At 40.2% G+C, this 24058-nt stretch overlaps 1 protein-coding gene and 1 long non-coding RNA gene across 2 annotated transcripts in view; one reads left to right on the top strand and one right to left on the bottom strand.

The window, feature by feature from the left end:
• Nucleotides 1-24058, bottom strand: part of NMNAT3 (nicotinamide nucleotide adenylyltransferase 3) — a 103003-nt gene that overhangs the window by 15234 nt on the left and 63711 nt on the right. The gene's annotated exons all lie outside the window — the stretch shown is intronic.
• On the top strand, nucleotides 11421-17620 carry LOC116665971. Its single transcript, XR_004322822.1, has 3 exons — nucleotides 11421-11712; nucleotides 16518-16519; nucleotides 17610-17620. It is a non-coding gene; the product is annotated as an uncharacterized LOC116665971 (long non-coding RNA).

The following is a 24058-nucleotide window of genomic DNA, read 5'->3' as shown; positions in this document are numbered from 1 at the left end:
AATAATACCATCCGAAAATACTGACAGTTTTGCTGCTTCATTTTCAGTCCTTTTACACTTTTTTCTTGTTATATTGTTTAAGACCTGTTGTATTGTTTAAGACCTGTAGTATAATGCTGAATAGAGATGGTGTTACCAGGCATCCTTGTGTTATTCCCACGATCAGAAGAAAAATTTTCAAGTTTCATTATTACATATGATGTTTGCTGCAAGTTTTCCACAGATACCCTTTTTCAGTGGTGGCAGAGACCATGCCATGTGTTCATTAAGACTCATTTTTATTTTTCCCCTTTCTGGGCATACAGAAAACGAACACTTCTGTTTCTCTCGAAATTAGGTTGGGTTTATGTGATTTGACTAAATTATAGTCAATGGGATGTGGGTGGAAGGGATATATGCTTCATCTAGACTTGGCCATAAGAACTCTTGCACGACCTTCCAGCTCTTCATGGTGAATCTGAAAGCTACAATTAAGATAGCAAAGCCATAAATGGGGTCTACTGGGATCCCCGAGACAGCTTGGAAGGGAAATGCCCTGTAGACCTTCTGAGCCTATGTGGGATTTAACTGATGAGAGGTAAACTTCATGTAAGTGTTAAGCTCCTCAAGTTGGGGGATTTCTTATTGCAGCCTATCCTGGTCTAGCCTGACATATGTGTTATTTAAGAGACGTTTAATATCCAAAATATACAAAGAATGTATACAACTCAACAATAAAAAAACAAACACCCTGATTTTAAAATGGGCAGAGGAGCTGAATAGACATTTTTCCAAAGAGGACACAACAGGCCCATGAAAAGACGCTCAACATCACTAAACATCAGCGAAATGGAAGTCAAAATTACAATGGGGTACCACCTCACACATGTCAGAATGGCTATTATCAAAAAGATAAGAAATAAAAAATGTTGGTGAGAATGTGAAAAAAAAAAAAAGAACACTCTTGCACTGTTGGTGGAAATGCAAATTGGTGCAGCCACTGAGGAAGACAGTATGGATTCCTCAAAAAATTAAGAATAAAACCATCATACAATTCAACTATCTCACTTCTGGATATTTATCCAAATAATATGAAAATACTAATCTGAAAAGATATATGCACCCCTATGTCCACTGCAGCACTATTTACAATAGCCAAGATATGAAAGCAACCTAAGAGTCCGTCAACAGATGACTGGATAAAGAAGCTGTGGTGTGTGTGTATATATATATCACACATATACACACATATATATGTACACAAATATATACATACTATGTATATACCATATACACACACACACACACGTATACATACAGTGGAATACTACTCAGTCATAAAAAGATGAAATCTTGCCATTTGTGACGACACGGATGGATCTTGAGGGTATTATGCTAAGCAAAATAAGCCAGATGAAGAAAGACAAATACCAAATGACTTCAAGCATATGTGGAATATAAAGAAACTAATAAACCAAAAAAAAAATCCCAATGAATAAACAAAACAAACAAAAACAAACATGAACACAAACATGTACATACAGAAAACAGCAGTGGTTACCAGATGCGGAGGTGTGGGCGAGGGTGAAAAAGGTAAAGGAGATCAATGGTATGGTGACAGGTGGAAACTAAATTGTTGGTAGTGAGCACATGGTTATGGTATCCAGAAGTAGAAATATAACGTTGTACACAAGAAACTTACACAGTGTTATAAATCAATGTTGCCTCAGTAAAATTAAAAAAAGAGAGACATTCCCAGCTATTCCTAGTTTAAGAGCTTTTGTCATAAATGACTTCTCTGCAATTCTTGGAAATGATTGTGTGGTTTTTCTCCTTCAATCAGTTAATATAGTGCATTGCAGTGATTAACTTTCTAATCTTTAATATTGCACTCCTGAGATAAACTCTGTTTGGTCAAGATATATTATCTTTTCAATGTGTTGATGGATTTGCTTTGCTAATTTTCTTTTTAGGAAGTAAGAGAAGTCTACAATTTTCTTTTCTCTAAATGTCCCAATCAGGTTTTGGTATCAAGGTCTTGCTAGGCTCATAACGAGTGCTGGGAGTTCCCTCTTTTCCTACGCTCTAAAAGAGCTTGTGTAGGATTGAAATAACATTCCCCCGCTACCTTGGGTGTTTGGTAGAACTCACCAGTGAAGTCTTACGAGGCTGAAGTTTTAATTTGTGTGTAATTTTTGGACTACGGACTTAATTTCTTTAATGGCTATGAAACGATTCAGATTTTTAATTCTTCATTATAATTTTTGGCAATTGACATTTTTCCAGGATTCTGTCCATTATATCTAAATTTTGAAACATATTGGCAGAAGGCTGTTCCCGATATTCTCTGATCTGTTTAGTGTCGGCACCACCTGCAGTGATGTTGTTTTCACTCCTAATGTTGGTTGTGTTTCCATGTTTTCCCTTGTTCAGTCTTGCTCGAGGTTTGCAGTCTTACCAGTCTTTTCAAAGAACCAGCTTTTGGCTTTACTGATCTTCTCTACAGAATGTTTGTTTTCCATTTCAGCAATTTCTGTTCTTAATTTTATTAATTCTATCCTCCTACTTTCTTTGTGCTATTTTGCTGTTCTTTTTCTAACTTCTGGTGATGGATGCTTGGCTAGCTAATTAGCAGTTTGTTTTATTTTCTAATATACACAGTTCTGGCTGTAAAATTTCCCTCTAAGGATGACTTCACTTGCATCCTACAAGTTTTGATATGTAGTGTTTTCATGATCATTCAGTTCAAAATACTTTCTAATTTTTTATTATTATGCCTTTTTTGATCCATAAGTTATTTAGAAGTATTTTTCTGAATTACCAAACATATTGAGGTTTTTGGTGATCTTTTTGTTACTGACTTCTAGCTTAGTTGCACTGTGGCCAGAGAACATACTCTATATTGATTTCAATCACTTGAAATGTGTTGGTACTTGCTTCATGTCCCAGGATATGGCCAGTTTCAGTAAATGTTCCATGTGTGCTTAAAAAGAAATGTGTATTCTATGACTGTTGGGTGTGATGTTCTGTCCATTTACTCAATATTGCTAAATTGTTTTGTTTAAATCTATGTTCTCACTGATTTTTTTTTGCTGCTTTTGTATTAGGTACTAAGAGAGGCATGTTAAAACCTCCCACTGTGATTGTGAATTTTTCTAATTTTCCTTTTAGTTCTTTCAACTTTTGTTTCATATATTTAAGGATATGTTATTTAAGTGCATACATATTTATGATTCTTACATATCTTCCTTTGAATCAAGCCTCTTTCTCTCTACTCTCTAGTCATACTTTTTACTTAAACTCTATATGCCTGATATTAACACAGCCTTAATGCTTTTATTTTGATTAGATGTATGTCATATTTTTTCTACCCTTTTAATGTTTCTGTACTTTTGTTTTAGGCAAAGCTTTTGTAAATAGCCTATAGCTGGATTAAAAAAAAATTTTTTTGGTCAAGTTTGACAATTATTGACTCTTAATTTGAACATTAAGTTCACTTACGTTTAATGTGAATGCTCGTAGATTTAAGTTTAAAGCTTCCATCTTATATAGTATTTTCTTTCTTATCACACAAGTTTATGTTTTTTTTCTCTTGTCCTGCCTATGTTCACACTTTACTTTATTTTCCTGTGTCTCAGAGTGGAATTGTACATAGTCTCACATCCAAAGTAAATGTAGACCTTTCCCCTCTTCCTCAAAAACATGGGGACAGGAGAGCTCTAGTCTTGTACGTATTTTAAGCCTATTTTTCCCTTTAACCCTACTAGACCTTATTATTCTGTTTTATACAAACAATGCTCATTGAAATTTACCCACCTATTTGCCACTCTCTTTGCACTCCATTTCTTCTTGCACATCAGACCTGCTATATGGGAATCACTCCTTCTGGCTAAATATATCCTGTAGAATTTCCTTAAGTTACTGACTTAGTCCTTGGAAGACATTTTCAAAATATTACACCCTTGTTCTCAAAATCTATTTTCACTGGGTATGAAACCATTGTTTGGCAAACATTTTTCTTTAGTATTTTGAAGTTATGGTTCTACTGTTTTCTGACTTTAATTGATGATGTTGGAAAGTCAGCTATAATCTAACAGCTATTCCTGGGAAGGTAATCTGTATTTCTCTGGTGGCTTTCAATTCCTTCTTCATCTACATAGGGAAGTGTATCTTGTTTTGGGATCACTGGGTCTCTTAAATCTGTGGAGTGGTATCTTTGATTACAGCTGGAAAATTCCTAGTTATTATCTCTTTAAAAAAATGCCTCTGCCCCCTGTCCTCAACTGGAGGGCACTAAGGGCCAGATGCGCCTTCTCAGATGCCAGGGCAATAAGCCACTTAGGATGCTTAACTCACTCTCGGGGAAGTGAGCAGGAAAAGATAAACTTGACTGCAAACTAACCTATAAGAGAATAAGCTTAAAATCAGAAAGTAGTTACCTTAAAGTGGCAATTTTTTTCACCATTCAAGAAAATGGTGGCTTAAGAGCAAAGAAAGCAAAAGAAGTTATACTTCTGCACATGTGAGTCCCATGCTATACATGGAAGATGTTAGTTCTTTCTCTTTTCTTCTTTAAAAGAGATGGGGGCTAGGAGGACTAACTCCTTGTGGGTGCCAACCCTCTTGGGAAATTTACATACATTTAACCTTCCTGTTAATCTCTTGTTTTACAGGAGGAAACTGGGGGTGGGGGTCAGGGGCTCCTCCAGGCAGCTCTGCTGGGCATCTTGGATACTCAGATGTCATCTGCGAAGGTTTAGCTCATTTTGACAGGGGAGGTCGAGCTGTACACTGAGAAATCAATACTTTGTTATAGTTCCCGGGAGAGGAGAGTCAATGAAAATAACAATTTGAGCAAATTCCTTCTTGCCCTCCAAATGGTCACAAGCTTAAGTCTTTCTCCTTCCCCACAATCCTACAATCCCAGTGTTATCTCTTACGTGACCCCTTCTCCCTCTTGTTAGAGGGAGGTCCTTCTCTGGTGACCCCTCTGTGGCCCAGGTACACCTCCGTTACAGGACTTGCACGATATTGAAGTCTTTACCTTTGCCTTTCCTTTGAGGCTGGTAGCTCTTTGAGGAAGTGAACCTATCTTTTCATTGTGGGTAACATCCAGCACATCGCTTAGTATGAAGCTATACCACCCTTACCTAGGGGTTGTCATGGCAACACGTGGCTGTGTGTGTTTAACACGGCAGACAGAATTCCTTGTTTATCTCCACCCCCTCTGAAAACTCTAATAAAATGGCAATAAAGGAATAAAGGAAGTACGAAATGACAAGGGCAAAGAGAGTGGGAAAGGAGGCAGCAGTAGGTGGGAAAGGTCAACACAAGTTTGGAAGCTGGAGAGTTGACGAACAGTGGTACCAGAGCCAGTAGTCTGCAGGTAGGAGAGGCAGGAAGAGGCGTGTTGCCATGCATGGCAGAAGCCCAGAGGGGATTGGGACCTGGAGGGGCCAGCAACCTTCCAGTGCGGATGCCAGAGGACCTGAAGGCAGGGGTACTACTTGAAGGTTTGTCTGAGGAGCCCTTGGATCTAACTTATTCTCCCATCCTTGCAGAAGGCCAGATTTCTGCTTTCTGCCGAGATTGGACCAGAGAGACCCTTGATTCCCAGGCACAGCTGAGGGGAGGAGGAAGTGCTATCTTTAAGACAGGAGGGTTAAGTTTGGTTCCCCGAATACCAGGTTGGAGCTGTCTCTCCGGACACCTACAGACCCCCACATTCAGAGGTCTTGGACCTTGGGGCTGGGCACACACTGTGAGCCCCACCAGCCTCACCCACACACCCAGAGCTTCCAGATGACACTGAGGGCCTGACCTGCAGATGGGAGTGGACAGCCCAGGAAGAGACCAGTTTTAGACAGGTGCTGACCATGAAAGATAGAGAGCAAAATGGCCAGGAGGAGAAAAGGAACTGGGAGGACACACAGACAAGGCAGAAAGCAAAAGGCAGCTTCAAAAATCTCCAGATAATATTTTCAGGAAGTAAGACATGATATCCTATCCATGAAACATGACTGGAACGTTCCATAAAGGAACTATCGGAAAACAGGATGAAGCTCTTGGAAAATGAAAGATAACTTGTTCACTTGACAACATTCATCAGTTGCCTATGACATGTGAGGGGCTGTGCTGGGGACTGGGGAAACACAGCAGTGATAGAGTGGACCGACTCTTGTCCTCAAGGAACTAACACTGCTGGATGAGAGCAGCAGCAAAATACGTTAGGAGAAGATCCAGAAGATACATTCGAGGCAATCATACGCTAAAAAGAAGATAAACTTAGAGGACTGATCTGGGAGGTCCCAAAAATAACTCACAGACATCCCTGAAAGAGAGAACAGAGGGAGGAAAACATCAAAGAAATGATACAAATATCTTTCCAGACTAGAAGGACATAAGTCTTCAGAGTCAGAGGCCCTCTGAGTACTTAGCACTTTGAATAAAAGAAAGTCCACACACTTGCAAACCATTATAACTTTTCAGACACCCAGGTTTAAAAGTTCCCAGAGAGAAGATAAGAGATTGAATACACAGAACCAGGAGAGCATTGGCTTTTCTGACACCAATTCGGGGAACTAGAAGATGGTGAAGCAGGCCCTCCAAACATTAAAGGAAAATTATTTCCAGCATGGAACTTTGTATTTCTCCAAACAACCAATCAGGATGGGGTCAGCAAACTTTTTCTATTAAGGGACAGATATTAAATAGTTTAGGCTTTGTGGGTTGTGTATGGTCTTTGTCGCATATTCCCTTTTGTTTTTTTTGAAACAACACTTTTAAAGTGTAAAAATATCATTCTTAACTCCCAGAAAGCAAGAAAACAGGCTATGGACCAGATCTGAATCATGGGCTGTGGTTTATGGACCTGTGAATTGGAGTGTGGAGTAAACTTGTGTTCATATATGGAAGATCTCAGAAAATTTATCTCCCATGGAGTCTTTCACAGAAAGATGCTACAGGATGCACTCCACCTAAATAAGAGAGTAAACCAAAACAAGCAGGAGGCATGGGATCCAAGACACAAGGATTCTAGATCAGGAAATAGGCAAAAATCACCAGGCAAACAGTGATGGGAAATCCCAGCTGACAGTGGCGCAGCAGGCATAGGGTGCTAGCCGTCCAGAGAGGAGCTGGAGGACTCCAGGAAGGATATGAGCAGAAGCAAAATGGAACAGATTATTGTGAGTTTGCTTGTACTTCGAAGATTTTACAGTTTTTTTTTTTTTTTTTTGAAAATTTGGGACTGAATTAGTGGTAGGTCTAAGGAGCCTAAGGAAACAAATAAATGAAGCAATTATTAGCTCTAGGAAAAACCGAAGTTTATGTGAGAGGCAATGAAATCTTAATGTAACACATGGTTTTGTTAATATTATTTACACAGACATAAATGTAAACAATAAATATTAATTTAACCCAAAGTTGTGAGCTAATCAGTTTGGGAACATGTGGTGGAGGCTAAGTGTGAGAGTGAGGGTGGAGGTGTGACAGCTAAATTCTCCTCTTTCATAACTGGAAGCCAGCAGATAATGCCTAAATCTGAAAAATCAAGAAGTAACAGTATAAGCTTATTATTTAGAAATAGGGAGTCAAATACCACAGAAAACAGCTAAAAAAGTCAAAAGCGATTGCTCTGGGAACCAAGAATCAGACATGGCGAAGGATGGAACAAATACTACTATAAACTTTATAGTGACTTAACTTTTATTATATATATGTCTATAAATATATAAAGTAAATTTAAAAATTAATGCATTTGGTAGAAATACTTTAGTATACTGAAAAGTGTAAAGAATCGAAAATTAACAAAGAGGTTAATCCTGTTTATATTTTGGTTAATTTTTGATTAAATTTCTTTGTCTTTTTCTTCTATTTTTCACATAGTATGAATTCAATTTTGTATCTTCTTTGTTTAGACAATATCATAAGCACTCGTCTTGGCCATTAGTAGTCTGAAAACACCATTTGCAATGGCAGCATTGTAATAGTAAAAAATTTTTGTGCTAGAATCGATAAATTATGACCATCTTTGTAGGTCTTGGTTGCAAAATCTGGGTGAATTTTTAAGATGAATTATTAGAAAGGAAAACGACTGGCTTTATCATTTTGGGTGCTTTTGTTACATCTTGCTAAACTTCTTTCCAGAAATTCTGAAGAAGGGGAGAGAACCACCAGCAAGAGCCTGAGAGGGTTCATCTCACCCCATACTGGCCAGTACTGGGACTGCTCAGTTAAAAACATGGGCCAATTTGTAGGGAATTTTTTTTTTTGGTTTAAACTTTGCACTTAAATTACTCATGTGATTTTTATTATTTATTACTTACAGTTCTCCTTTGTGAACCCCTGCTCAGATTTGTTGCTTGTTTATCTATTGACCTGTATGAACTGTTTGAAAACAAGTATGTTAAATGTTTGCCTGTTGGGTCTGTTGGCAAACATATGGAGAGGATTCTCCTCAAAATCATGGACCTTCACTGACTCCTGTCTGGTGGCTAGGAATTAGGTCCAGGTATTGGCCCAGATAAAATTCCCCACATCCATGAAGCCTCAAGTCTTCATCTCAGGGATACAGATCTTCCTCGACTTACAACAGGGCTAGTCCATACAAACCCATCATAAAGTTGAAAATACGCTAAGTCCAAAATGCATTTAATATGCCTAAACTACTGAACATCACAGCTTAGCCTAGACGACCTTAAATGTGCTCAGAACACTTACATTAGCCTACAGTTGGGGAAAATCCTATAACACAAAGCCCGTTTATTTTATTTTATAATAAAGTTTTGACTTGTTTGTGTACTTGATTGAATACTGTACTGAAAGTGAAAGACAGAGCAGTTGTAAGTGTATGGGTTGTTACCCTCGTGGCTGTGGGCAGACTGGGAGCTGCGGCTGGCTGCCCTGGGCTGGCATCACAAGAGAGGACCATACGGATACCGCTAGCCCCGGAAAAGAGCAAAGTTCAAACTTGGAAGTCCAGTGTCTACAGAATGCATATCTCTTTCACATCAACGTCAAGTAGAGAAATGTTAACAGGTCAGGGGCCATCTGTACTTTGTTCTGTCATTTGTTTTTTGCTGCTGCTCCTCTGCTGTATCCTCTCGAACCCATCCTCTGTCTCGTCTCATAATGTTCATATCCTTATTCTTGTCCATATCATTTCATATCCATATCCTTTTTCTTGTGCTCTGGGAGAATTGTCTGGACTGGTGTCCTGATTCTCTGTTCAGTTGCCAGAAATAGCCTCTGCCACCTGTCTCCACTGAGCTCTAATGTGGCGACGACATTTTTCATCCCAAAAGCCCTTCCCTGTCCTCAGACTGCTCCTTTCCCCCGACAGGCTGCTCTTAGCTTTATCACATTCTCCTCTTGTCTCTCACGAGAACCAGAGATTTTAAAATTTTATCTCAAATGGAGGGTCACTGTGGCCTAAACCTGCAGGCTGGGGGCATCTTTGGAAGTGTAGTTCCTTCTCAGATGACCCCTGACTTCTCTCTAGCCAGTCAATTGCCTCCAGAAAGGTCCATCTGTCCAGTATGGAAGGGTGGGCAGCCCTGTCAGAGTCTGGGTAGGTCCTCGTTTAATTATTTTGTTCACAGCTAAAGGATAAAGGCAACATTTAGGTTTATTGTAATTTTTCTTTGCGTCTTAGAAATATTTCAAGGTACAGGTCAAAGGAAACAGCCATTGACAGGATATTCGCCACTTCTAAGTTTTACCTATAGTATTTTACTGACTGAAATGTACAAGGTAGGAAAAAATGGATTTTTTTCTTCAAATACTTAGGTGACTGTCTGTTTCCTTTAATTAAATAATTTGTACCCCCCACCATTGACATTTTGTTTTTCCCTTGTCTTATATTATCTTTTCACTTAGACTTTATGTATCGTTGTGCTGTCCTGAGTCACTATTACACTCATTTAATCACTTTTTTAAAAAAAAAATCACATTTTAATGTCTGAGAGAGCTTTCTGAGCACCAGTTTAGTCTTCCATGAGAAACCTGGGATACTGGTTCTCAAATAGAGGAAAATATCCATTGCTAAAAAAACAGTACAAATGAACTTATTTACAAACCAGAAATAAACTCACGCACATAGAAAGCAAACTTATAGTTACCAAAGGGGAAAGAGGAGGAGGGATAAATTAGAATTTTGGGATTAACAGATACATGCTACTGAATATAAAACAGATAAACAACAAGGGCCTCCTACATAGCATAGGGAACTATATTCAATAGCTTGTAAAAACCTATAATGGAACAGTATCTGAAAAAGAATATATATATAAAATTCACTTTGCTGTGCACCAGAAACTAACACATTATAAATCAACTATACTTCAATAAATATTTTTTAATTAAAAAAAAGAGAAAGAAACATACCCAGTGGCATGTTCACTGAAAAGTCAATCAATGAACGCCCATTCCCCCAAGGAGCTGGTCATATTTCACTTGGTCAAATCTTTCAGCAGGGGGCAGAGCCTCTGCCTTCAGCGCCCCTCACGTTTTCTGGTTCACGTTAGCCCCAAGAACAGGTGTCCTGAGCTCTTGTGAGTGAATCTTTTTTTCCCTCATAGTTTATTTTACACACACACACACGTTTTCATTATGTTGTATTGCAACTGTTACATAGAAAACTCTGTACTTTGTTTATTTTGAATCTGGGCTATGTTACTGAGCTTATTAGTTCTAACAGTGTTTCAAATGCCACTCCTGGATTTTCTAAGGTTACACTAACACCACCTGCAATAATGAAAACTGAGTCTCCTTTCTATAACCATATATCTTATTTATGACTGATGCCATCAGAAAGTAACAGTGGTGAGTAGGCACACTTTTCTATTTCCTTGCTTCTGTGGGAGTGCCACCATGCATTGTGCTAGGTAACTATCCTTCTAGATTCTAATTTACTAAGAGCTTTTAAAAAAAATCCCTGAGTAGGTGCTGGCTTTTATTGAATGACTTTTAAGTGTGTACTGAGATGATGATTTAGGTTTCATAAAAATATATTGTCTCAGTAATGAGATATATTAATAGATATCTTTATGGTATACTGGCCTTGAAGACTAGGATACATGCTACTGGTCATGTTGAATTATTCTTTTAGTAGCAATTTGATAACCTACTACTTTATATGGGTATTTTGCATCCAAGATTATATTGTTAAACACTAGCTGTAATGCCACAATATCCTGATCCAATTTTCTTTGTTCTCCAAAATGGCTGTGGTAGATTGAATTATTCGTCTTAATTCCTCACTCTGCCATTATGATATTGCACACCCACACCTCTGCAGCCTCCCTAGGGCAGAACATACTTCCCTGCCCCTTGGCTTTGGGCTTGGCTGGAGACTTCCTTTGGCCAAATGGGATATTAGCAGATGCGACGTGATCAGAGACTTAAAACTTGCTTGCTTGGTGCCCATACTGTGCCTGTGTCTCCCCTGTGAGAGCGAGTACACGAGGTAGCCACTGCTCCTTGTGTTCTCCTGGACCCCAGAGTTATTTAAATGCTTTATGCTGGTAGGAATGTGATAGCATGCGAACACTTCATGGCGCCGGGCTGGTGCTCAGCCATTGTGACTCCCTGGGCTGGTGGGTCAGCAGGGGAGGGAACTGTGGCAGATTGTATTTTCCAAAGATGGTCAGCTCATTATCTCCCAGCCGGAGTGCTCTTCTAGACCTGGCCAGTCTTCCATCGAGAGGAGGACCTGGCCGGGCACCTCTGCTTGTGGCAAAAGTGAGACTGTATGACTTTCAAGGCTGGGTCATTAAAGTGCATCCACTTCCACCTTGTGATCTGGGGACACTTGGTCTTAGAACCCAGCTACCAGGCTGTGAAAGCCCCAACTAGCCTACGCAGAGAGTCCCCACAGCTCAGCTGTGAATACATGAATAAAGTCAATGTCAACGTCCCATCTGAGTCCCCACCAGGACCCAGTATCAACTGCCAGACATGTGAGTGAAGAAGTCTCCAGACAATCCCTGCTCCCCCCGTCCACACTCTCCCAGTCTTTTTTTGTTGTTAATTATAAAACTAATAATAAACAAAATAAGTAAACTGCGCATAGATTCATTGCCATGACGTTAATGAAACTTTGGCATTTCAAAAGATAAAATTATTTTGGTGATATTCTGCATTTCTAGCCTGTATGACAAAGTGAAAGAAAGAAAGTATGCAACATGAATTGTAAATATTTCAAAAGTGTTTTCTGTAGTGTGCATTTTTTTGTATATACATATTTTTATTGAAGTATAGTCAGTTTACGGCATTGTGTTCTCCCAGTCTTTGAGTCTTCCCAGCTGAGCTCACAAATATCCTGGAGCAGAGAAAAGTCATCCCCATGGTACTCTGAGCATCACAAAATGTCAACTTACACCACTAAGGTTGTGGTGGTTTGTTAATAGTAATAATAACTAGAACAGGAGCAGAGATTCAGAAAGGTAATGTGATTTTTCCCACGGTTCTACTAACAGGAACTGGCAGGACTGTGATTTCAGGATCTTTTTATTATTATTATTATTATTATTATTATTATTATTATTATTATTATTATTGAAGCATCATCAGTTTACAATGTTGTGTCAATTTCTGGTGTACAGTGTAAATAGTTCAGTCAACACATGAACATACATATGTTCGTTTTCATATTCTTTTTCATTATAGGTTACTATAAGATATTGAGTAAAGTTCCCTGTGCTATACAGTAGAAACTTATTTTATATATATAGTAGTTAGTATCTGCAAATCTCAAAACTCCCAATTTATCCCTTCCCAGTACCTTCCCCGCTAGAAACCATAAGTTTGTTTTTATGTCTGTGAGTCAGTTTCTGTTTTGTAAATAAGGTCACTTGTCTTTTTTTTAGATTCCACATATGAGTGATATCATATGGTATTTTTCTTTCTCTCTCTGGCTTACTTCATTTAGAACAATCTCCAGGCCCATCCCTGTTGCAGCAAATGGCATTATTTTACTATTTTTTATGGCTAAGTAGTATTCCATTGTATAAATATACCACAACTTCTCTATCCAGTCATCTGTTGATGGACATTTTGGTTGTTTCCATGAGGACTGTTATTTGAACATGGGTCTGCCTGTACTTTTTCTGTTGCCTGTACTTTTTCTGTTGAACATGGGTCTGCCTGTACTTTTTCTGACACTGAGCCTGGGAACCCCTAAGCCAGTCAGGCCTAGAAGGGTAATGCTAAGTAGCCCCACCTTTGTTTGTGGGTATCCCCAGATCAGATCCCTTGGGCGAATGACAGAGATTCCGCACCCTCCAGAGCTGACCTGACAGACGAGACCATCTCTCCCAGCAAGACTGGGCTACAGTAAAATATTACTGCTGCTCAAAATGCCAGCAGCCTCACAAACCATGAAGCAAGGACTTAATAGAATTCCAAACTGTAAAGACTTCATTATTTCCACGGAGCATGCCTTGGCACATTTACCAGCGTTCTATTAAGAATTACTGTACATATTTAAAACAAAACTACAGTGGTCGAAACAGCTGAGAAAAGTTTAGATAATGCGACCACCTCCAATTCTGGGGCTTTTGCTGGGAGAGGCTCGGTGTCCACTGGGCACAGGCTCAGTCCCACCTGAACCCACTTCATGGACCCTAGTGTCCATTTTCTTCCTTCTTTTGTTGTTGCTGAAAAGCACCCTGGGAACCAGGCCCTGGCAGGCAGGAATCCTTTAAGAAATATCAGGAGCAATTGTTGCAAAAGCGCTGTTAGGAATCAAGTAAACAAGGAAAAGAAGCTGGAGGGATGATAAGCAGGTTGAAGGGAAAAAATTAAAAAGAGACCACGCTCTCAACTAAACGGATCTACCTGCTTTATAAAAGCAGTTGGCGTGATTGCCTGGGCCTCCAACCTAAGCCTAGCAAACAAGACCTGGCTAAGGCGGTTGAAGTTTTGAGGCCATTTAGGCCCCTTTTCTCTATTTTTCCCATCAGCCCTCGAGCTTATTTAACAACTTTTGCTCCTTTCTTCTTGTTGTGGTGGTTTGTTTGTTTCTTCAGCAGGATTGCTCTTAGCTCTGAGCTTGCCTATTTAGTGCTCTGCTCTGTGCGCCACTGGCCAGAAGCTCCCATCAATTTTGATGTCCACTATGGGCCTGGACCAGGGAGTCTGCAGCGGTGGGAAGAAGGGATCCAGTGTTCCCATTACCCCAGCAGTGCGGCGGCCCTCTGGAAGTACCATGGGCCGGCTGGGACCTTAGTGGCCATTGCTAGAAGTGCAACCATCCTTCCCTCCCTCTTCAGTGCCCTCCCTTGGAGTGTGCGCCTCTTCTGTCTGCCCTCCACTTCCCTCACTTCTTTCTGTGCAAAGACTCTTTCAAAACACAAAGCCCTCTCTGGTCTCCAGAGTCTTTCAATGCCTGAGCTTGTCAGCTTGAGGCTTCTCTTTCTTTCATATCCAAATGCCTGGTTTTGTGTGCAATTTCTTAAAAACTTGGCAGAGTAAACAACAAAGTGGCAACATTTCATAGGGTTTAAATTTCCCTCTGGTCCTGGATAGAAAGGACTTTTTGGTTTCCCCCTCTCCCATCCCATTCTCTACAATCTCCCAGAGCCTCAGGCACTTGGTGCTGGTCCATTGGCAGTGCCTTCAATCTGTCTGAGCCCTGACAAAGCCTCCAATGAGGTGGCTGGCTCCTCGGGGTCCAATGTGCTTTCAGAGTATCAGAACCTCTTTCTTTTGCATGCCCCTGTTTTCCATTACTTAACTCCCAGTAACTGCGTCTCTGCCTGCTGAACGGAATGAGTGTCCTTTCAGAGGAGGTGGGTTTTAAAAAGAACTCACCAGAACTCCCAGATACTAGGGTCTCATGGCTCCTCAGAAACTTGTTACCGACTCGCTGGGGCCTTATATCCGGCAGGAACATCACACAGGAAGAAAGGCAGTAGGGGCAGTTCTGGCTCGGTGTATAATCTGCTGAAGGGGTGACTGTAAAGCTGCCGGATCGCTGCTCCCAGCAACCTCTGCGTGTGGAATCTATGCAAAGCAGCCTTGTTTCTGAGTAACGGATAACTGGTCCTGGGTAATCAGTCCCTTCAACTGTCCTCTCAAGACAGGCTTTGTAGGGGCAGGAACTTGAGGATTAGCAGGCAGAGGCTCACCTGAGCTTGAGACACAGCTCTGTAGCTGCTGGGCTGTACGACCCGGGGCAAATCACTTGGCCTCTCTTTCCCCATTCTCTTCACCAGAATCAAATGAGCTAATGCAGGAGACAGAGACAAGTTCAGGGCGAACACGTGGATGGAGAACATGCTAGAAGTATCAGCTGAATTTGAATTTCCCCATACTTCTCTCTCGTTTTCACTACAAACACCATTTCTCTTCTTAAGGCAAGAAGGGCCAGCTTGGCAGGCACTTTAAGCTGGGTGGCGCACCAGCACTGTAAATCTGAAATAAATATGGGGCAGCCCTGCCCTCATGGGGGTTTAACCCTGGGGAGACAGACTGTCACTGTGGGGTGGCTAATGTGGGGCTGAGGTGCACTGGGAGCCCCGCAGAGACTCTGAAGGGGTGGAGTAGATTTTCTGGAGGAGAGGACATCTAAACTGAGTCATCCACCATGCAGAAGGCAGACGGTGACCTGTGAAAGGTAAGTCTTGTTAATCAAATCAATTCTTTCCATTTTCACTGTATTGAAAAGAGACTTTAAAAAAATCCTCAGAACAACTGAAGCTTGATGACTTTTTGATTCTGCACTAATATCCTTGCCCATTTCTTGATACATTTTCAATTTACCTTCATGGTAATTTACACTCAAGGAAACTGTCCAAGATCTGCTAAGGGATTCAATGAAATAGGTCATGGAGTTAAATGCTGTGGCGAAACCTAGGGCTTAATTTTATGGATAAAATTTAAATTGCTTAGCTGCCTTTTTGCATTAATCGTGTTAAGACTAACGATTGCTCAGTGGATGGGAAGAGATCAAGGTAGGAATCTGGATGCCATCTTCCTGTTCTTTAAGCACATCTGGTGAGGTTGTGGACTTTGCCCTTGAGGTTAACAGACCTTACATCAGGGAAGAGACCAGAGCAGCCCACTAGCCCACTTCCACCACTGGGGCTGCTCCTAAAACTGCTTTGGGAGAAGGAGCCTGCAACTGGAATTTCCCCCAAGATCGACATTGGGAGGAATGAGAGAGATGACGATGTTTTAACATCAGTACTTTTCTGGTCCTTCTCAAAGTGAGGTCTGCATTCATGTTACTGTGAAAAATGCATATTCCACGCTGCACCCAGACATGCTCTCTGGCAGAGAGGCTTATGAACTTTCATTTTTTCCCAAGCATCCCAGGTGATTCTTACGTGCCAGTGGAGAACTGTGGGTCAGCCCTGGCCATAGAGGGATCACTTCCGTTCAGTTATCCAAGGTTCTTTGATTGACCCAGCATCGGGCTCTGTGGTAAAGAAGGACCACTCTTCTATAATGACCAAATTACCAATTTTATGCATATGGACTAAGAGGATAAAGTTAATTATATCTCAACAAAAATATTTCATTAAAAAGAAAAGGAGTTCTTAGGTTGTAAATGTTTTAGAGTTTAATGAAATTTCATTTTTGAGGTTAGTTTCCAATAATACCCTTACTTTACGTGTCTAACATATTCATCAGTCAATTCTGATTTATGTAAATTATAGATGATCTTGCTCACTTGCAAAATAGGACATAATTTAGAGTTGCAAAACTAACCTAAAGCTAACCATTCTCAGAAAGCACTAAAAAAATTAATCCCTCTGGGGGGAACATTTTTCTTAAAGTGTTCTTTTTCTTTTCATTTCAAGTGTTGTTTAGATTAGTGCTTCTGTAGTTGTTCTGTGTAATGGTTACTAGGCACCTAGCAGCTCCCTGAAAGAAAAAGCATTCCGTGATCCAAAAAGCTTGGAAAATGCTGGGGCAGACAAAATGAAAGAGGTTTTTACTGTAGACTGCAGATCCTCTGAGAGCCCCTAATATGTGGATGTGCCCAGCAACTCTCCAAGAAGGGGACAGAAATCTTAGAGTTTGCCAAGCTCCTTTAGCTTTCATGAAACATTCTGCTAGATGAGCGTTCAGAGGACCACAAGTTGTAAAATATTCAGTTTAACCCACTGGCAAACTATAGGAGGGAAATCAGGCTGCTTTCACTCCAATGTGCTGCCCTTAAGACCCAGACCTAGGAGAGTGTTCTACAGCTGGGGGTGTATGTCAGATCACAGGGGAGCTCCCTCCAGCACAAACCTCCCACTCTCGACATCCAAGTTTAAGCACTGATCTAATTTGGGAATTACGGTCTACCTGGGAATCACCAGTACTCACAGCCACCATCATGATCAGCTTTTCTGACCAGCCCCACAATCCCTACCATTACCATCACACTGATAGGGCCGCCACCACCATTCAATGACCAACAATACCACTGCCATCACCATTACCAACACCACACCAACCATCACTACCACCACCACCACCACACTATGAGCAACCAACGCCACTACCATTACTCTACTGTGATCTACATGACCACAGCCACTAGTGCAGCCATCCCCACCACCGCAGCCACCAGAACTCTGTCAGAGCAGCTACCGCCACTGCCCCACTGTTGCCATCATCTTTCCTACGTCCAGTCTGAAGAGCAAAAACAATGTTCTTCTTCCAGGTTGCACTCAACAGTTGGAAGGCTAGATATAATTGCATGTGTTTATCCCTCATCACTGTGTCACCTCAATAACCACCAAACAGAACCTGACACGGTGTCCCAGCAGAATCTAAAGTCTAGAGTCCAAACATAATCTCGATCCAAGGCCAGAGTCCCTCAGTGACCTCTGTGACAAGAATGAAAAATGCCACACAGGGCTGCCATGCCAGCTCAGCTGATGGGAAGATGCAGCCTCAATCTGCTTTCAGAAATGTGGAAGCTGGACTTCATTGAGTTGTTGGGGAACAGTCCCTGTGCTAGCCATGTGGTAACCGTGGAGGGCTTCACACCCAGCACAAAATGAAGCCTGCTGCTCCTTGAGGAGCCAGTCCTGGGGGTCACAGCAAAAAAGAATTTACCCAACTATATATGCTCTAGCTTATGTAATTAAATTACTTTCAAGTTATACGTTATGTACACGCCACTGTATCTACTGTACATATATAAGTGGGTAATGATAATTATAATAATCTGGACAGTCCCTGACTTTATGATGGTGCAAAGGTGATATGCATTCAGTAGAAACCACACTTTGAATTTTGAAGTTTGACATTCCCCGGGCTGGTGACATGCAGTATATACTCTCTCGTGATGCTGGGCAGCGGCAGACACAGCGCTGTCTTGGTCACGTGATCACCAGGATCAATCTATACGCTTACAGACATTCTGTATACATACAACCATTTTGTTTTTCACTTTCAGAATGGTATTCCATAAATTGCATGATACTATCAACCCTTTATTATAAAATAGGCTTTGTGTTAAAGAATTTTGCCCAAGAGTAGGCTAACGTAAGTGTAATTGTTCTGAGCACACTTAAGGTGGGCTAAGCTAAGCTATGATGTTTGGTAGGTTAAGTGTCTTAAATGCACTTTTGACTTTCAACGTTTGCAACTTACAGTGGGTTTATCAGGATGTAACCAATTGTAAGAGGAGAAGGATCTGTCATGGGTGGCACATATTGACTGCTAGCAAAGTGTTGGGAACTGTGCCAAAGGCTTTACATATACCGTCTCGTTAACCCTCACACTCCTCTGTGAAAGGAGGATTGTGATTGTGATTGTCATTCCCATTTTCCTGATGAACAAACTGAATCACAGACATTAAGTGGCTGGCCCAAGGTCACAAAGCAGATTCACTGCAGCACTGAGGTGTTAACCTAGGTAGTCTAGTTCCAGGGATGGTCTTAGCCGAAACTCTAAGCTGTTAATGCACAGTCTGCACACTGCCTATCCCATATGCAGTGTATAACATCAGCTGTACACACATCATCCTGCATGGAGTGATTTAAGGGGTGTTCGAGGGTATTGTTGATGATGTGTGATTTGTCTCATGTGCTTATTTTTGAGCCTAGACCCAGAGGAGATGTAAATCCACTAAATCCTAAGTGGTAGAAGAGACACGAAAGACCACTAAGTGCAAATCAATTCAGTGCAAAATACAATGGTAGAGAGACAGTTTCTCTCTAGGCAAAGTTCTCATAATTCATATAATAAGTATGTGATGAGGGGCTGCGGTGTGCAGGGCACTGGGCGAGGCAGTGCCAAAGCCCTGATCCTTATCCCATAGCTTGTGTGTGTTGAAGTTCTGAGCATTCTCAGGAAAAGATATCCTAGGTTTGAATAGTTGGGAAGTTTTCCAGGCACTGGAAGACAGTAGCAGCAGATAGGGGATAATTCTGAGGGCAGTGCAGAGGGTGCCTGCCAAGTTACCGTCATCCTTCCTCCTCACCCTAGTTTGTTCCTTAGACATCTTGATATTAGAAATGGTCACTTTGCAAAGGTACCTACTTACTCTTAAAGATATACATATATGTGCAGACTTACGTCTACATGTAAACAGATACATCTAGGTAGATTTTTTAAAAAAAGAAATGGACTCCTTCAAATAGCGTTAAGCTGTGCCCCACTCTGAGTGTCTACAGCGTGGCCTAGACCATTGTCAGGGATGCTCTGGCACCTGTAGCAGGGGAGGTTGCTGAGCTGAACTTGAAGGCACCCTCAGCCTAAGAAATCATCACCACCACCCTCATTGTCTCTTTCTTATCAAGTGCCCAGGGTGTGCCAGGCTCTGGACAGAGTGCTTATAGGGTTTAGATCCTCACAATAATCTCAAAATCCCCAAAGCTTTCTTAACTGTCTTGGCCAAGGTTGCATAGGATGGAAATGGCAATGCTGGGGTCTGAAAGCAGGTCCATTTGTCTGGCTCTGAAGTTTTGCTTGTTTACATGCTTTGTGCTTGTTTTAACCATACCAAGTAACTCTTAGATCAAGATTCTTCATTTCTAAAGTGGGGGGAAATAATGCTATCTTACGGGTTTGTTTGGGGGATTAAATAACAGAATGTACATAAAAACATTTTATAAAATGCAAGAAGACATTCAAATGTAATATTATTATTATTATTTTGAATTCAAGCAATAAGATTAAATATTTTTTACTATATAACAAATTTGCTTAGTTATCTAGATAAGGATTTCACAATATAATTATTGGCTTCCTTGGTAATTTTATATCTTTTAACTTTTAATTTAGAAATAATTTTAGACTTAACAAAGATAGTACAACACTACTATATATAAAATAGATAAACAATAAGGACCTACTGTATAACACAGGGAACTATATTCAATATCTTGTAAGAACCTATAATGGAAAAGAATCTGAAAAAGAATACATATATATATATTTATATTTGTGTATCTATATGTATATATAACTGAATCACTTTGCTGTACATCTGAAACTAACACTACATTGTAAATCAACTATACTTCAATTAAAAAAAAAAAGACAGTACCAAGACTTCCCATGTATCTTCACTCAGCTTCTGCTAATGTTAACCATCTTACATAAGCATGGTACAGTGATGTAAACCACGATATAACATTACCACCATTCACTAATCTACATTGTTCATATTTCCCCTATTGTCTCACGATGGCTTTTTTTTTTTCTAATGTAGGGTCTGATCCAGGATCCCACATTGCATGTAACTGTCTTGTCTCCTTCATCCCCTCTAACTGGGAACAGCTCCTAAGTGTTTCATGACCTGGACATTTCAGAAAATTAGTGCCCAGTTATTTTGAGGAACATCCCTTAGTTTGGTTTGTCTGATGTTTTCTCATGATTAGATTGAGCTTATGAACCTCAGCCAAGAAAGTCTCAGAAATGACCTTGTGCCCTTCTCAGGTGCATCATATCGGTGTTGATTTGTTCTGATCAGTGATGCTTGGTTGAGGTAGTGTCTGCCAGATTTCTCTATTGTGAAATTACTATTTTCTCCTGTGTATCTGTAATTAGTAAGAATTTCATGGGAAAATACTTTGAGACTATGCAAATATTATAGTTTGCCCCCCTAATTTTAGCATCCATTGAGGATTTTGGTGTGCAACATTCATTACTATGATGTTGGCCAAATGGTGATTCTATTTCCAACATTCTTTGTAGAAAGAATTAGAATTCTACTGGAAGGAAGAAATGTCCCTTTTCCTGCATTTACTTATTCATTCAATCACTTATTTACATCAATATGGACTCATGAATATTTATTTTATTCTATAGGGGGTGGGATCCATTATCATCATTTATTTTGTTTCTCAGATTATCTCAGATTTGCCCAATGGAATCTCCTTTAAATCGGCTCTTATGCCTTTGCGACAAGCTCCCATCATTTATTGAGCATTCCCTTGTTTTCCAGGACCACAGGATATTCAGGCTTATCCTGTATTTTCTCTGCCCCAGCTCCAGCTCTGGAATCAACCATTTCTCCAAGAAGCACTTGCTTCTTTTATTGGAGAATGGTATTTAGAAACCAAGAGAGCCAGCTGTGCTCATTGCTATTGGGGTTTTGTGGTTTCTAGGCACCTCTTAGAAGACAGAGCTAGGAAATTATATACACATACATACTTACACATGTGTATACCCACCTCACCATATTTATTTCTATAGCTGCCCATCTGGATATATATTAAAAACCATGAGTTCATACTGATACCTCCAATTCTCTTCCAACACCACAGAGTTCATTCTGGGCTTCCCCTCCTTTCCTTTTTTGTAACTTCTTTCTTCCACAGTGAGAAATCTGGCTCTATTGTTCACAATAATTTACTCATTTGCTTGATTCTAGTATTTATATAAAAACAGTTTCAAAATTGCTCACCTATACTCCTGTGGAAAACACATTTGCTAACTAGAGAACCGTATTTATGTACATTTTTTTTTTTTTTTTTGTCTTTGGCCTTGCAGGATCCGGTCATAATGCTGCTTTCCAAGTTACTGAGGGTTGGTTTTTTCCTTTCCCACTGACTTCAGTGTGGTTATGTCTTCATTTGTTATAGAGACAGGCTCATTTGTTACTGTTTTACTACAGCTTGGGTTCCCTTCACATCCTGGTTGACCTTAATTATATAGTTTTTTTGAGGGGGAGTGGTATGAGATTCCACGGTTCTAAGAGTCAGACTAAAAACAGAGGTGAACTCAGAGAAGGCTGTCTCCTCCCTCATTCTTGTTTCTACCCGGTTCCCATCCTCACATTTCTTCCACTCTGTTCCCATCCACCCACTGGAAAGAACCAATCTCATCAGCTTATAAAATCCATTTTTAAATGATTTTGTCCTCCCAAGATTTATTTTCCCTATAATTATCAGAACTCATCAATCTTCCCAAGGTCGAACTCTTTCTTGACAACCTCATCTTTAGAAGTATTTATACAGACACATCTTTTCAATTCGTCTTAATTAATGCCCTTTGTGCTGTTGGGAGTGTTACTTCGCTGACTGTTTTATCTGATGTTGGCCGGGGTTTTCTGAGTGCTGTTGCATGAGTTCTCTTTATGATCTGCTTAGCAAGCAGCCAAATGCTGGTGACTGATTCTGAATGATCTTTTGCTTCCCATTTGGAAGACAGAGAAGGTTGCAAGTCCTGGCATATTAACTCTGGAGCTGTCTCCTCAGGGAGTTGAAGGTTCACCTAACTGGCTGGGGTGGTGGCAGCAGCAGCAGGTAGGGACAGCATGGTGTGCTCAGGAGAGGGGGGCCCCCATGGAGAGATGACAAGAGCACTGGCTTTGTATTCTGAGAGACTGAGGCTTTATCTTTTACTTGCCGGGGAGGTCTCATGTAAAATGTGTCACCTCACCAGGCCTCAAGTTTCCTTATACCTGTAAAATGGGAATATTAATACTCATAGGACTGTTTTGAGGATGACAGAACTCTATGTGAAAACCCAACCTAAATGTCCATCGAAAGATGATGGGATAAATAAGATGTGAGATATATATATAGCAATACTATTCAGCCATAAAAAAGAATAAAATAATACCATTTGCAGCAACATGGATGGACCTGGAGATTGTCATTCTAAGTGAAGTAAGACAAAAAGAGAAAGAAAAATACCGTATGACATCACTCATATGTGGAATCTAAGAAAAAAAGACACAAATGAACTTATTTACAAAACAGAAATAGACTCATGGACATAGAAAACAAACTTATGGTTACCAGGGAGGAAAGGAGGCGGGAAGGGATAAATTGGAAGTTTGAGATTTGCAGATTCTAACTACTATATATAAAATAGATAAACAAGATTCTACTGTATAGCACAGGGAACTATATTCAATATCTGTAGTAACCTATAATAAAAAAGAATATGAAAAGGAATATATGTATGTATATGTATGACTGAAACATTATGCTGTTGCCAGAAATTGACACAACATTGTAAACTGACTCTACTTCAATTAAAAAAAACAGAAAAAAAAGGAAAACCCTTGGCATGGAAGAGGTCCACTAAAGGAAACTGCCCCACTTCATCCTTTCATCCTTATATTCATAAAATATATTGTTTCAATTTTTTCTTTTGTTTTTTAAATTAACTTTTTGAGATGTAGATTTTTATGCAGTTGTAAGAAGTGATACAGAGCGATCCCATGTGCCTTCACCCAGTGTCCCCTAGTGGTGACCTAAGTGTGATACTATGATATCACACCCAGGACACTGAGACAGATAGAATCCACCGATCCTATTCAGATTTCACATTTCACATGTACTTACTTGCTCGTGTGTGTGTGTGTGTGTGTGTGTGTGTGTGTGTTTAGTTCTATGAAATTTGTTTCTCTCCTGTTCATGTATCTACCATCAATAGCAAACTACATAATGGTCCCTTCACCACAAGGACCCCTCATGTTGTCTTTTTATAACCACATCCACTTCCCTCCTGTTGCCCCCCAACTCTCATCCTAACCCCTGGCAATCACCAGTTTATTATTTATGTAAATTTGTCATTTCAGGAATGTTATATAAATGGAATCATTTAATATGTAACCTTTTAGGATTGGCTTTTTCCACTTAGTATTACTCCCTGGAGAGTTATCAAAGTT

This window comes from Camelus ferus, chromosome 1 (assembly GCF_009834535.1).
Source record: "Camelus ferus isolate YT-003-E chromosome 1, BCGSAC_Cfer_1.0, whole genome shotgun sequence".
Taxonomy (NCBI): Eukaryota; Metazoa; Chordata; class Mammalia; order Artiodactyla; family Camelidae; genus Camelus; species Camelus ferus.
Note: the sequence above shows the minus strand (reverse complement) of the source record. Positions and strands in the feature narration are given on the sequence as shown.